This window comes from Dermacentor albipictus, chromosome 2 (genome assembly GCF_038994185.2).
Source record: "Dermacentor albipictus isolate Rhodes 1998 colony chromosome 2, USDA_Dalb.pri_finalv2, whole genome shotgun sequence".
NCBI classification, from domain to species: domain Eukaryota; kingdom Metazoa; phylum Arthropoda; class Arachnida; order Ixodida; family Ixodidae; genus Dermacentor; species Dermacentor albipictus.
This window is the reverse complement of record NC_091822.1, coordinates 2,465,046-2,480,490: the sequence shown is the minus strand read 5'-3', so window position 1 is coordinate 2,480,490 and position 15,445 is coordinate 2,465,046. Positions and strand designations below refer to the sequence as shown.

The window sequence follows — 15,445 nt, the reverse complement described above, 5'->3', positions numbered from 1 at the left end:
TATTAACTAGGCTTGGACTGCGGAGCTGTTTTTCGATAACTGCGTCACTTCATAGGTTCAGTTTTGTGCAGTAAGGCTTAAATGTGCTTGAAGTGCGTCGCAGACTGTCAAAAAAAATTCCTCACCTTGCTTTAGTCCAGTAGTGAAGCGGTGCCGTGTCGAAATGGAGACGGAACACAAGAGAACGTCGGGAGCCCCAGAAACGGGCTACATCCAAAAGAGACGGGTCGCCGAGCACACGAGCTTCACATGCGCAGCCGGCCTCGCTCACTCCTGCGGCTTGTCCGGCGCATGACGTATGCACGCGCGTCTGGCGGGCCGCTAGCTTGTTGCTAGGCAACGCAACAAGAAGTTGCAAAGTATAAGTTTATTTACACGCAAAACGTTTTAATTTTTACTCGGAAGGAATAAAAAAATAAAACGTTGTCTGGAAGTTTATTTTACATTCTTTTTTTTTCAGATGCTCGCGTGAACTAACGGATGGAGTTGAAACTAGGCGTGACGTGTTTCCTGTTGCCAGTTCTTGAAGAGTGTCCCCTCTTGTTGAATTTCTTTCTCTATGGCTTGAGTTATAAAAACCTTTCAAACACAAAATAACGGCACTGAAAAACAGCTAATTAATTAGCAATAATTTTTTATCCACTAACTTTCATAAAATTTTACCAACAACCTAATTTGTAGCGTAAACAATAAATACTACGACCAAAAAATGCGACTACGAAACTAGCGCTAACCATGTGTACTGTTGCAAAAGTGTGCGCAAAACGAAGCTGCAACGGTTGCAACCGCGTGCGCGCACATATACACATACACACACACACTCACCGTAACGCTACGTTGACGTTTGTAGCGCCACCTAGAAATAAAAATTACCACTAATTTTGCAATTTTTACAAAAGTAACGCTTCCACAATAGTTGGTAGTGCCTTTGCAGATGACGAGGTGACAAGTAAGGCATGAGAGTCCTGTAGGCATAAGTTACCTGTATTTCTTTCATTTCCTTTTGGTGTTCTTCTATTTCACTGAACATACGAGACCTGCAGGCGCGTATGTTTGTAGCTTGTGTGCGCTTGCATCCTACGGTTCCCACAACGCGTCCGATGCTCGAAGGTAGCGTCGTCGCTTGTCAGCACCTGTCTTATCGCCGGCCGCGTTGCCGCCGTGTCTACTTTTGGGGGAACTTCACATGCGCGTAGTCACCGTTTTTGCAAGTGAATTTCGCATTCTTCTGCTCCCCGAAACATGCTCCTTATGGATAGTACCAATGGCTATGTCATCTAGTGTATGTTAAAACGACGATGGCATTTGTACACCGGCGAAGAAATAAATCGTTATGAACTTGGGCGATCATGAATCTAGTCTAACGTTGCAGTTTTTACGTAGCGAAAATGGCTACGAAAGTGGGGCAGTCCCGGAGACAGGCGCTTCAAAGCGCCAGCTGTAGCGACAGCACGAGGAAGTGGCACGCGGCGCACGCGCCAAGCATTTCAGAGCTTACTGGCTTTCGAATGAGAGGAGTAAGGGCGCGCTCGTGGCCTATTGGTTAGAGTACCGGGCTCGACGGCCGACGTTCGGTTCCACCCCATCGGTCACACATTACTTTCTTTTAACGAAAGCGAGGCGAAAGAAGAACCTACCTGCCGCAAAGTGACAAGAATGAGGTTGGAACGCTTGGCAATAAATTTTTGGAATGTTTTCATATGCGAGTCCTAATTATTGTGTATTGGACTCAACTGCTACAGAAAAAGAACAACTAGAAAGATCAACAAAAATTACCCAATGAATTGTTTATTGAGGACACTCAACGGTAATATTGTTGTGCAAGAGTTGAGTGAACTCAATTGCTCTTGAAAATTTGTTGAAGTACGTTGTTTCAGCAATTGCCCAACAACATATCAATGGTTAATCAACAGTCATTTTCGTACGGGTACTGCGTCTTCCGGCTGGCTTTGGCTCTAGCATGATCTCTACGTCTTGAATAGTTTCTGCTTCATCCAGGTCTGCTTCCAGCTCTTCCTCCACACGCAGTTCAAGACGGGGGTCGTCCATGAGCAAGCCGTGGGATGTCCGCTTGTGCATAACCAGAGTGGAGGTCTGCCGGTAGTTCTTTCCGCACAGGTTGCACATGTACAGCTTACTGTGTGTGTGCAAAACATTGTGCTTGTACAGGGATTAGTATTCAGTGAAGCGCTTACCGCAGGATGCCACCAAGCACACGTATGGCTTCTCGCCTGTGTGAATGCGTATGTGATTCTTGTAATTTGTGACACTGGCAAAAGAACGGCGGCTGTTCTATTTGCAGACATAAGGTCACTCACCAGTGTGTGTGCGCATGTGCACCTTTGGGATGTTTGAGTTGGTGAAGGCACGAGTGCAATCCTCAAAAGGGCACTTGAAAGGCCGTTCCCCCCGTATGTGTGCGAACATACTTTTGCAGGTCTCCAGAAGTTCTGAAAGTCTTGGTGCAGCCGTCATGTGTGCACCGATACAGCGCCCGCCTGTGTGGACGCGTGTGTGGCTCTTGACGCGATAGCCAGTAACGAAGCTCCTGCTGCAGCAGACCACCAGGCGCTTGAAGGGTCGATCACCCGAGTGTATGCGCCTATGCACCTTGAGGTGGCGGGGTGTAATGTTCATTTTGCCACAGCTTTCAAAAGGACATATAAAGGCTTTTTCACCTGGCGTCCCACTGCTGGAGCCCCTATTTGTAATGTGAACAATATTTGTAGATCGTGCACCAGTCTCTTCTTCTTGAATGTTATCACCTGAAGCCTGAGCAGCAATGCTTTTTAACCCAAGTGTAGCCTCCGACACATCAGAGCCGAACAACTGCTGAGCAGGTGTTGTCGTGGAGATTTAGGCAGTTGTGCCGTCTTCAAAGGTCACTGCCTGGAGGCCCTCTATGGCTCTCCTTGGTCCAGCTTCTATGTAAGATGTGGAGCCATAGAGGGCTCTTACCGATATACTGTCCAAGTAGGTTTCCAAGGTCCACCACGACTGGGACATTGCGCTTTCTTGCATCACATTTGCATATAATTCTTCCCAGCATGACACCGCCGGATTTTCTCAATATTATCTACTGTACAGTCGCGAAGTGACGTTGCCCCTTGACATGGCATTTCCTGCTGCTGCGATCTCAACAAGCGAGCATGCGCGTGACGCCATCGCCCTCGCCGGCCATGCATGCCAGCTTTCCCGTACTCAACTGACGGCCTCGCAAACCACTCAGCAGCGTCAGTACAACGCCCGCCACCTTGACGTACAGTTTTCGCCTGGTGCGCTCGTGCTCCTGTGGTTGCCATCTCGTCACGTCGGACTTTCAGAGAAGCTCCTTTCGCGATACACAGGGCCCTACCGCGTGCTGCGCCAGGTGACGCCTGTGACATACGAAATTGCTCTGTGCGTTCAACCTCGTCCTCTACTCTGGCATCTAGTGATGTTGTGCACGTCAGTAGGCTCAAGGCCTACTGCACTGCTTCCGAGTTCGGCGTTAAGTCGCTCCGGGACGGCGTTTTTGCCGCCGGGGGTAGTGCTATGGAACAGTATTTGCGATGACAAACAGGCGAGCAGGGTGAAGACGACGATAACGATTAGAGCCTCTTGGCCAAGTGTGGCGTATTTCCTTGTAAATATACTTGTAAATAGCTTTTCGTCTGCGTCTTCCTACGTAATAATATTATGGCAAAGAAGTCCGACACCGCTGTGGACGGCACGAAGGACGCCGACAGAGAGACGCAACAGCGTAGGCTTATCCAGTCACACAAGGAACAGCGTCTAGCTCGAGCCCCACTTCAGTAGCGCTAGCGATCCGGCTTACAACTTCCCCCCTCCTTGAAGACGGAGCCGCGCAGGAGGCCTAAGGCGTCGTGAGGACGAAGAGCTCGTGATACGGCTTGAGCCGATCTACGCGCACAGTTTTGCGGCCTCGGCGACGCAGGTCTGTAGGGGGCGTCACAGGTTCGATGACGTAGTTCACCGGAGAAGTTTCCTGTAGAACCGGGTAGGGTCCATAGTATCGAGATAAAAACTTGGAGAAGACACCTGGTGTCGAAGTAGGAGGCACCTACAACCAAACCAGAGCGTCAGGCGAAAACTGGTGGTGGGGGCGTCCGTCGTCATGACGAAATTTCTGTAGCATTTGTTCTTGCGTTGTAAGAGAGCGAGCTAGTTGCCGACATTCTTCTGCATACCGGGTGGCTTCGGCAACCGGTGTACCCTCTGATAGTCGGGATGGTAAGGAACAATAGTGTCAATGGGAAGTGATGGTTCGCAGCCATATAGTAGAAATAAGAGAGAAAAGTCCGTCGTTCACTGGGGTGTCGTATTGTAGGCGTACGTGACATAGGGAAGGATGAGGTCCAGGTTAGTGTGGTTGTAGGCGGCATACATCGAAAGCATGTCGCCAAGAGTTCGGTTAAAGCGCTCTGTCAATACGTTTGTTTGCGGGTGACATGCGGCGGTACAGCGGTGAATAACGCAGCATTCAGCGAGAAGTTCTTGAATGACATCGGCGAGAAAAATGCGGCCTCGGTCGCTTAGGAGTTCGCGGGGAGCGTTGTGACGTAGAAAGAAGCGTTCAAGCAAAAAGGAGGCAACGTCACAAGCCGTCTCGGCTGGTACAGCGGCCGTTTCTGCCTACCACGTGAGGTGGTGTGTACTTACAGTGACCCAGCGATTGGCAGCAGCTGTACACGGTGGAGGTCCGTATAGGTCTATCTTAACCCGGTCAAAGGGTCGCGAAGGGCACGGCAAAGTTTGCATTAGTCCAGAAGGGCGGCAAGGATTAGGCTTGTGCCACTGACACACTGTGCAAGAGCGAATGCACCTGTGCACAAATGTGTACATACCGAACCAATAAAACCTATTACGTAGTCTGGTGTAGGTCTTGAAGAGACCAGCGTGTGCGCACTAAGGGTCGGCGGGGAAAGTGGCGCATACATCAGTGTGGAGCTGCCGGGGTATTACAAGCAGCCATTTGCGACCGTCGGAACTGTAGTTACGGCGATAGACGATTCCGTCGCGGATGGCGAAGTGAGAAGCTTGTCAGCGTAACGCTCGGGATGGTGGGCGTGCAGATGAATCAGAGATGTAGTCTATCAAAGATGAAATCCAGGAGTCCTTGCGCTGCTCCAAAGCTATGTCGACAGAAGCGACTGGGAGAAGTGGCTCCTCTAGGACGGAGACACTGACAATGTGGGCGTGGACAGACGATCGCGAAAGAGCACCGGCATCGGCGTGCTTCTTGGCTGAGCGGAAGGGAACCCGTATATCGTACTATTGGAGCCTCAGTGCCCACCGGGCTAGGTGGCCACAGGGATCCTTGAGAGACGACAACCAGCAAAGTGTGTGGTGATCGCTAACGACATCGGAGGACCGGCCGTACAGGTATGCACGAAATTTTGGGATGACCCAGATGATCGCTAAACATTCTTTTTCCGTGACTGAATAGTTCGCTTCAGCTTCCATGAGAGTGCGGCTCGCGTAAGCAACAAAATATTCTTGGCAGCCGGGATTTCACTCTGCGAGCACAACGCCAAGACCAACACCGCTAGCATCCGTATGGATTTCTGTGGAAGCAGTTGGATCGAAATGGCGCAGTATTGGTGGCGTTCTGAGCAGGCGACGAAGCGTCGCGAAGGCATTGTCGCAAGCCGGCGACCACGCGGAAAGATTGGGGTCTCCCCGAAGAAGCTCTGTCAGAGGTGCCGTAATCTAAGCGAAATTTCGAATAAAGCAACTGAAGTGCGAGCACAGGCCAATGAAACTGCGCAAATCTTTTAGAGACGTTGGCCTCTGGAATTCTTTAACAGCACAGAGCTTAGCGACATCACGGAGAACGCCTTCCTTAGACACGACATGTTCGAGAATTGTCAGCTTACGTGCCCACAAAGTGACATTCTTTCAGGTTTAGTTGGAGGCCAGCGTCACTGAGACACCTTAAAACCTGCTTCAAGCGATAAAGGTGAGTAGGAAAATCTGGTGCAAACACTGCTAAATCATCGAAATACCACAAGCACGTGTTCCACTTGAGTCCTCGAAGAATAGTGTCCATCATCCGCTCGAAAGTCGCGGGCGCTTTGCAAAGTCCGAATGGCATCACACGAAATTCGTATAAGCCATCTGGTATGATGAAAGAAGTTTTAGGCTTATCGTCTGCAGCCTTAGGCGCCTGCTAACAACCAGAGCGTAGACCGAGGGAGGAAAAGAACTCTGCACCTTGTAAGCAGGCTAAGGCGTCGTCAATCCGCGGCAATGGATAAACATCATTTCGGGTTACTTTGTTTAGGCGACGGTAATCCACGCAAAAGCGGATCGAGCCATCCTTTTTAACTAAAACAACTGGCGATGCCCATGGGCTGTCGGACGGTTCAATGACTCCATGCTTTAGCATGTCACCTACCTGCTCATCAATGACGCGTCGTTCTGTCGACGATACGCCGTATGGTCACTGCCGTAGTGGTGAGTGAGAACCGATGTCAATCCGGGGACATACAGTCTTCGTTCGGCCCACAGAAGTGTTATAGCTGTCAAAAGCAGGGCGATATTTCTCGAGGAGATGGAGAAGGCCATGGCGTTGCTTGTGGTTTAAACGTTGTCGATGACGTGGCTGAAAACGTCTTCAGGCGATGTGGCAGTTACGGGACTACAGTAGAGGTTGTTGACCTCTGACGATCCAATAGAAAGTTCCAACGTGGTAATGGTGTTGTAATGCCCCCCAGTGCCGAGAGATTCACCGCGAAGCAACTTAATCGGCAATGGGAAGCGGTTGTATACAGTAAGGTGAGTCGCACCAGCTTGAAGGCCAAGCTGCGCAGTTGGGAGTGGTGAGAGGTGGCGATGAACAAAAGCAGTGGAAGGTGTAAAGAGTACGGTAGAGTCGGAGGTAATGGAACAGGATACAGATGCCAGGACGGATGCGTGCGGAGGTGTTTGGATGTTGTCGGTGAGGGACAACTTGGTGCAGGAAAGCGAAACGTGATCAGATATAGCATTGCCAAGCGAAGCGAAGGCGGCTTCTGCACGGCAGCAATCAATGATAGCTTGGTGCCGGGAGAGGAAATCCCAACTAATAATAATAATAATATAATATTAGTAGAGCATATGAGGCCAACTATTCATAAGCTGGATGCCACTGTATCGTACCTGTTAATTAAACTGACGACTTGGAATATAGAAATGGTAGGAATAACTTACTTATTTAGAGCATAAATGAAGAGGAAAGCTATACAGAGACGGAACTTACGGACAAAATAACAAAGGACATTATTAGCGAAAAACTGGGAGTTAGGATAAAGAGCACGTAAAGATGCCACCGAATAGGTAGGAGATCAAACAGGAATCATCCTGTCATCATAAATCTACACGACTACCGAGAGAAGACATTAATAATGAAGGCATGCCTGAAATTGACAGGTTCAGAATATTCAATCAGTGAAGACTACTCGAAAAGAACTCGTGATGTAAGAAAGAAATTATGGGAAAGTGCACCATAGGAAAGGAATAATGGAGCTAAAGTTAAGCTGTTTTTGATAAAGGTAAGCATTAATGGTGATATGTTTAGATGGGATAATGGAAAGAACAAACGATATAAAATCCCGAAGAACCATAAATGACACCAGAATGAGACCAGTCCTGCATTCAAAATCTGAATTATAAACTGTCGTAGCGTCGTCAATAAAGCTGTGGAATTTGAGGGCATGCTGTTCTCGCATGACGCAGACGTTGCCATGCTTAGCGAGACGTGGTTGAGCAGTGGAATATTTGACAGTGAGTTTGTTCCTAAGGGCTATAAGGTATTTCGGAGTGACCGCGACAGAAGACATGGAGGAGTGGTCCATTTTGTACAAATCATCAATACAACTTTTTAAAATCCTGATGTGCAAAATATTGAAGCTATCTTTTGCAAAGCATACATCAACAAGGCCCGTTTCATCCTTGGCGTTCTTTATAGGCCTCCAAACTCTTCTGTTGCATTACTTGAAAAGTTAAGGGAATATATGCACTGCCATGTAAAATCGGATGACAGAATACTACTGCCACGGGACTTTAATTTACCAAACATTGATTGGCACACCTTTATACCGCATTCTGCTCACAGTGTTGATAACAGAATCTTTGATATTGTATTAACGTTTGACTTACTGCAAATGCTAAATAATTTCACGAGCGTACAGGGAGCCGTAGGCTCAGTTCTAGGCTCACTTTTTGTAAGTGGCGCCATCTGAAATGCCATAACCTGTGAAGTCATAAACGGAATTTCTGATCACAAAGCTGTCCTGTTGAGCTTGTCAAATGTCTACCCTTACCGCAACAACAGTGTTCATTTGTTTCCCAATTTTTCTCGTGCAGATGATGAATCTATTCTCGATAGGCTTCCATTCTTCTTCGATGACCTCAGAAACAGCGCACTTGCAATATAAATTACTTACGGCTTTTCTTTAGGGGAATTGTCTCTGAATGTATCCTCCGTTTTGCTCCCAAAATTGCAAAATCTTCTATGTACCGTAACCCGTGGATTTCCGGTGAGACGTTGCGCTTACTGCAAAGGCTTAAAAAGTTAGCAACGAAATGAAGAACAAATGTAACCTTAGAATCTATTGTGGAAGCCACTTCAGAACAACTAAAACAGAAAATAATTTGTGACAAAGAAAACTATAAAACTATTATGGAACGATCCTGCCTTCGTTTAATAAAACACCTCCCGAGAGATTCTGATGCCAAATCAAACCTAAATCTTCTTCCACCAGTGGGTTCATGATAGACGGCAAATGTGTATGTGATAAAACTATCGTTTGTTCTACTTTTAACAAATTCTTCCAGTCGGTATTTACCAAAGATAATGGTTGCCTTCCCAACTTTTTTATATCGCTTCCTGTTCTGACGTTGTTATTGCTGAGAGCGGCGTTTTTAACTTGCTATTGAACGTTGATACTAAAAAGTCACCAGGACCAGACAATGTACCAAACGCGTTCTCAAAGCGTTATGCGGAACAATGTGCTAAGTGCCTGTATGTCGTATTCACCAGATCTTTACGCGATAGTTCCCTACCGGATGACTGGAGGACGGCCGAAATGGAACCTTTACATAAATTCGGGAAAAGGCACACATGGAGAATTACGGACCAGTATCTCTCACATCTACATCGTGCACAATTTTAGAGCATATAATTCATAAACATATATTAGGTTTTTTAGAAGAGCAGAAGATACGGATGTCTAATATGGTTTCAGACATAGGTTTTCTACATATACTCAATTAGTTGAGACTGTTCACGATCTCGCACAGGCTCTCGATCTCGCACAATGAAGGAAAGCAAACAAATATTGTGTTCATGGATTCTCGTAAAGCATTTGAGAAGGTGTCACATCACAAATTATTTCATAAATTACGGTATTATATAAAATACGAACCGATACTAACTTGGATCAGGCCTACCTTACAAACAGACACCAATCCGTTACTTTAAACAATACTTCTAACAATGCAGAGGTTGCGTCTGGAGTCCCCCAGGGATCTGTTGTGGGACCCCTTTTATTCCTGTTATTTATTAATGACATAGTCGCAGAACTTTCACTTTCTGTGAAACTTTATACAGATTACTGTATTTCGTATGAAAATATATCTTCTGTTGATGATCAGGCGCCCAAATAATGACCTGGCAAAGGTCGTTGCTTTGTTCGAACAATGGCAAATATCTATTAATTTTGAAAAAAGAAAACAGTTTTATGAGAATCACACATAAGAAAAAACGTCTTCAATTTGAATATAATGTTGACAACGTATCTCTATCAGAGGTAAGAGAGTGCAAATATCTGGGCCTATGGATAACCAATGAGCTTTCCTGGACGAAGCACATAGATACTGTTATCGCAAATTCTTTGTGTAAACTGTTTTTGTTGAGGCGCTCACTGAAATTTTTTACGTCTAGTGTTCGTTCACTGGTGTACAATTCCTACATTCGTCCGTTGTTGGAATATGCTGTAATTATTTGGGACCCATTCACTTTAACCAACATTTAAAAACTGGAACATGTACAGGTTTGTTTTTAATTCATACGGCCGTGCATCTGTTGGTGAGCTCGTAAGACGCAGTGGATTACCCCCGGTGATTGTGCGCAACGGCATGTGCCGATTAAAGTTCCTCTTTCAACTTTAAACGGCCATTATAAGGTTAACACTTCCAAGTTCTTTACTTACTCATCAGGTTATAACACGAGACGAAGGCATGCTTTATCAATAACCCCAATGAACGCACGGAATAACTGTTTCAAATAATCTTTTTTTCCTAGGACAATAACAGACTGGAATAAACTTAATTATGATATTGTTACCCAGAATTCCTTATCAATGTTTCAAATTGCTTGCAAAGGTTATGAATTTGTGGCTGTTTTTTGCTTGTACGTTATGTATTCTTCACCAACGTTTGAAAAATGCCTCTATATCTGATGAATTTTCTATGTGTTTACATGCTTGCATATTTCTATGTACACCCACCCTGCTATGATCTGATTTCAGAACGCAGTATCTACAAATATATAATAAAAGAAAATATCGTGGAGACAGTGGGGCAAAACGACGAACTCGTCTGTGTAGAGCACTCCTTGAATTTCAAGTCTGGCGGTGCACGCAGCCACCGGCTGGACGTGCTGTGCTGTGGCCGTGCGGAGTAAAGGACCGAAGAAAGGCCTCGTGACTATTCGTACTGAGCGGCATAGTTTTTCGGCAATCGCAGATACGGCAGCACCTGTGTGAATGACTGCAAGCACATACATACACTTTCAACAGTGACATCAATAACGTTGGGCGGCGAAAGAAGAGGGCTTAAGCGTTGTGGCGATGACGCAGTTCTTACCTCGGGAACTGCACCACTTAGTTTTCCGTGTTAGCGGTAGAGGGACGTCGACGCATCGGGGAGCGACGACGAGGAGAAGGAGAACGGCGGTCAGAAGCTTGGGCGGGGAAGGGGTAAATCGCGGTCTGGAGCGTAAGACAACGGATTGTCGTACGCGGCTGTGCGTGGGTCGTCACGTGGATGAAGTGGACGGCGGCGGCACAGGCATGCAACGTGTCCGGAAATACCGCACGAATAGCAGATGGGCCGATTGTCCGCTGTGCGTCAGGGATTAATTACTCGATGAACTGGAGGTCGTGGTGGTGTGGAGGTAAAAACAGGGCTAGGCATCGGAGGTGGAGCCCGGAAGGTCAGTGGTCGTGTTCGTGCGACGGCTTCGGCGTAAGACAATGGGGCGGCGAGTTGAGGCGCCTGTTCCAGAGGTGGGACCTCGGGCACTTGTTCTTCTATAACGTCTCCTAGGGTCGCACTAAGGGACGAACTTGACTCCGGCGGGTTGGAGATGAGGGAGAGCTGGCGAGCAACTTCTTCCCGGATGAAAGCCTTGATCTGCGAGAGGAAGGTGGAATCTTAAATAGGAGAGGTCAAGCCGGACAACAATTCCTGATGGGGAACAGGACTGCGGATGAGGAGGTGTTGACGGCGGAGCTCGTCATAGCTTTGGCACAGATCAATAACTTGGGCAACAATAGAGGGGCTCTTTCAAATGAGCATCTAAAACGCGTCCTCGTCGATACCCTTCATTATATGCTTGATTTTATTGCCCTCAGTCATGGATGCATCGACGCGTTTCATGTCCAGGAATTCTGGACACTCTCCTTCGGAACTTCACAGCAACGCACAAGTGTAACTCAATGGGAAATTTTTTTTCAAAATTATATTTTAGAATATCGGCTGAGGGTCAAAAAGTTTCAACTGACTACAACAAGGGAGTGTTCCCTTCTAACAACATATTTATTTTGGCGCTTAGTCAGAACATTGGTGGTGCATTAAAGCAGTTAAAACAGGTCAGACAGGGGTGGTGAAGTCCCACTACAGGAGGAAATCGTTTTGCACCCTCCCGCCAGAGGGCATAATGACTTGAAGAAGCGCCAAATTTAAACCATAAAGCGATTTATTAAAGTTGGCATTGAGAAGGTAATGGTAATTTGATTAAGGGGTTTTACATTCCAAAACCCCTTTCTGATTATGAGGCATGCCGTAGTGGGGGACTCCGGAGATTTGGACCACCTGGGATTCTTTAACGTGTACCTAAATCTAAGTACGCGGGTGTTTTCGCATTTCACCCCCATCGAAATGCGGCCGCCGTGGCCAAGGTAATGGTGGAGGGAGTGTTATGCAGCAGCTTGTTAGCACGCGCAGGTTTTTGAGAGGCAGCCGAGATGGTACAGGGTGGTTATGCGTCTGCATGTCTTGAGCGCGCCTGGGTTGTATGCGCCCGTGCGCTGTATGATTGTGCGGGCGTGTGCCTCCGTATTTGCGTTTGCATGCGCGCGAGTGCGTGTATGCGTGTGTAAGCGTTCGCGGCGTGTGTGCGTGCGCGTGTGCGCGCGCTTGCGATGCATGCGTGGCCGCGTGTGAACGTGTACGCGTGTCAACGTGTTTTAGAATTTCAGCATGCACGATTGCGAACAAATGTGTGCGTGTTTGTGTGCGCATGGATGCCTGTGCGTGCGTATAGTGTGTGTGTATGCGTGTGTGTGTAGGTGTGTGCGTGCGTGCGTATGACGGATGGAGAGAGAGTGCGTGCGTATGAGGGAGAGTGCGTTTGTGTGCGGGGGAGACAGAAAGTGTGTGTGTGTGTGTGTGTGCGAGGGAGAAAGAGCGTGTGTATGCGCGAGGGAGAGAGAGACTGTACGTGTGTATGCGTGCAAGGGGAGAGTGTTTGCGCGTGCTAGTGCCTCCATATTTGCATATGCTTGCACGCGAGTGCGTGTATGCCTGTGTGAGTGTTCGCAGTGTGTGTGCATGCCTGCACCTGCGTGTTGGTGCATGTGTGCGTGCGCTTGCGTGCTTGCGGCGCATGCATGGCGGTGTGTGAATGTGCACGTGTGCGACCATGCATATTCGTCTTTCAGCATGCATGCCTGCGGACAAAAGTGTGCGTGTTTGTGTGCGCATGGATATATGTGCGTGCGATGAAGAGAGCGTGTGAGTGCTTGTTAGGGAGTCTGTGTTCGTGCGAGGGAGAGAGAGTGCATGTGCGTGCGAGGGTGTTTGTGTTTTTCCGGGTGTGAGCTAACATTTTCCTGCTTACACCTACTCTTGGAAACAAACGCGATGTGGAGACCATTAAAACCCGTGTTTCAATCTCCGCGACAAGAACGAATGACACTGAATTTGTAGCATTATCTCTTTCTGAAAGCGAAACCGACAACAATAAAATGCGCCTGTGACGTCAGTATTGCCGCCCTTGGCTGGCACGGCCCTGTAAGAAGCTGCCAAGCAGTTCAACTTCGTTATTTTGCTTCCATTGGTAGCAGCGCAATGCCTTGAGAGCAGTGACGCGCTATATCTTCACTATCATTCAATCGTGCAGCGTTTCTGTGACCAAGCACGCTTTCGGCAGCACACATTCGTTGCTACATTGACATTTCAACTTTAAGCGGCTTCCCTTGGGAAAAAGGATGTGAATAAATATCGACACTCGTCTGGCCGCAAAGAACATGCTCACTGAGCCGTGCCATTCATCGCAATATCTCGAAAGTCTGGAAGCGGTCTGGTCGATGTTACCCACCATCTTTTTCCGCGTCAGTTAGGCTTTCAGAGAACGCTTAATTACAAAATGTTTGTTCTTAGCTCTTACAGAAGCATGATTAATAAGCATATATTCGCCTACAATATTTCGAAGACAGGCTCCAGACTGCTAATTTGCATTAGCCACCCCAAAACAATTAAGTGATAATTAACACACATTCGAAAATAGCGCACACAACTGCACAACTTGCTCCGTATCCGGAGGTTACCACCTGAACAATCGAATGATAACAATTATGTCATTAAGATTTACATTGATCTATTCTTCAATATTTGGTGCCGTGAAAGAAGACCACCTGCATATTGATGGTGCAGTAGGCACCTAATAAAGCAGGTGCGAATACTCGGACAGGTTTTCTTGACGCAATTCAAGTTGATGAACTTAGAACAGATGCAACCAACCGCGCACCTCTGTCTTTACAATGTATTCTCCTACATTGTACAAGAAACGCCTCAGCCCCACGGTACATCAAAAAAGGTGTGCGGGAGCATTATTTGCTCTAACTAATAAATTTCTGAGCATTCGTGGCATCAGGCTTGGTTTCCTTGCGTCATCAGGAATGAAAGTGTGCGGGAGCATTATTTGCTCTAATAGATTTCCGAGCATTCGTGGCATCAGGCTTGGTTTCCTTGCGTCATCAGGAATAAAAGCAGCACATACCTAGGGGCCCAAGCAGGTAGACTACTTCCTCAGACCGTAGACTACGGACGGACGGACGGACGGACGGACGGACGGACAGACAGACAGACAGACAGACAGACAGACAGACAGACAGACGGACGGACGGACGGACGGACGGACGGACGGACGGACGGACGGACGGACGGACGGACGGACGGACGGACGGACGGACGGACGGACGGACGGACGGACGGACGGACGGACGGACGGACGGACGGACGGACGGACAGACAGACAGACAGACAGACAGACAGACAGACAGACAGACAGACAGACAGACAGACAGACAGACAGACAGACAGACAGACAGACAGACAGACAGACAGACAGACAGACAGACAGACAGACAGACAGACAGACAGACAGACAGACAGACAGACAGACAGACAGACAGACAGACAGACAGACAGACAGACAGACAGACAGACAGACAGACAGACAGACAGACAGACGGACGGACGGACGGACGGACGGACGGACGGACGGACGGACGGACGGACGGACGGACGGACGGACGGACGGACGGACGGACGGACGGACGGACGGACGGACGGACGGACGGACGGACGGACGGACGGACGGACGGACGGACGGACGGACGGACGGACGGACGGACGGACGGACGGACGGACGGACGGACGGACGGACGGACGGACGGACGGACAGACAGACAGACAGACAGACAGACAGACAGACAGACAGACAGACAGACAGACAGACAGACAGACAGACAGACAGACAGACAGACAGACAGACAGACAGACAGACAGACAGACAGACAGACAGACAGACAGACAGACAGACAGACAGACAGACAGACAGACAGACAGACAGACAGACAGACAGACAGACAGACAGACAGACAGACAGACAGACGGACGGACGGACGGACGGACGGACGGACGGACGGACGGACGGACGGACGGACGGACGGACGGACGGACGGACGGACGGACGGACGGACGGACGGACAGACGGACAGACGGACAGACGGACAGACGGACAGACGGACAGACGGACAGACGGACAGATAGATAGATAGATAGATAGATAGATAGATAGATAGATAGATAGATAGATAGATAGATAGATAGATAGATAGATAGATAGATAGATAGATAGACAGACAGAAAAATAATGCTATTTACCTTACTA

The 15,445-nt window shown here is 48.1% G+C and overlaps 1 protein-coding gene and 1 pseudogene across 3 annotated transcripts in view; one reads left to right on the top strand and one right to left on the bottom strand.

The window, feature by feature from the left end:
• LOC135921112 (uncharacterized) overlaps window positions 1-15,445 on the top strand; it is a 424,568-nt gene that overhangs the window by 289,536 nt on the left and 119,587 nt on the right. The window lies entirely within an intron of this gene.
• LOC135921122 (zinc finger protein 76-like) lies at window positions 1,903-3,006 on the bottom strand (annotated as a pseudogene).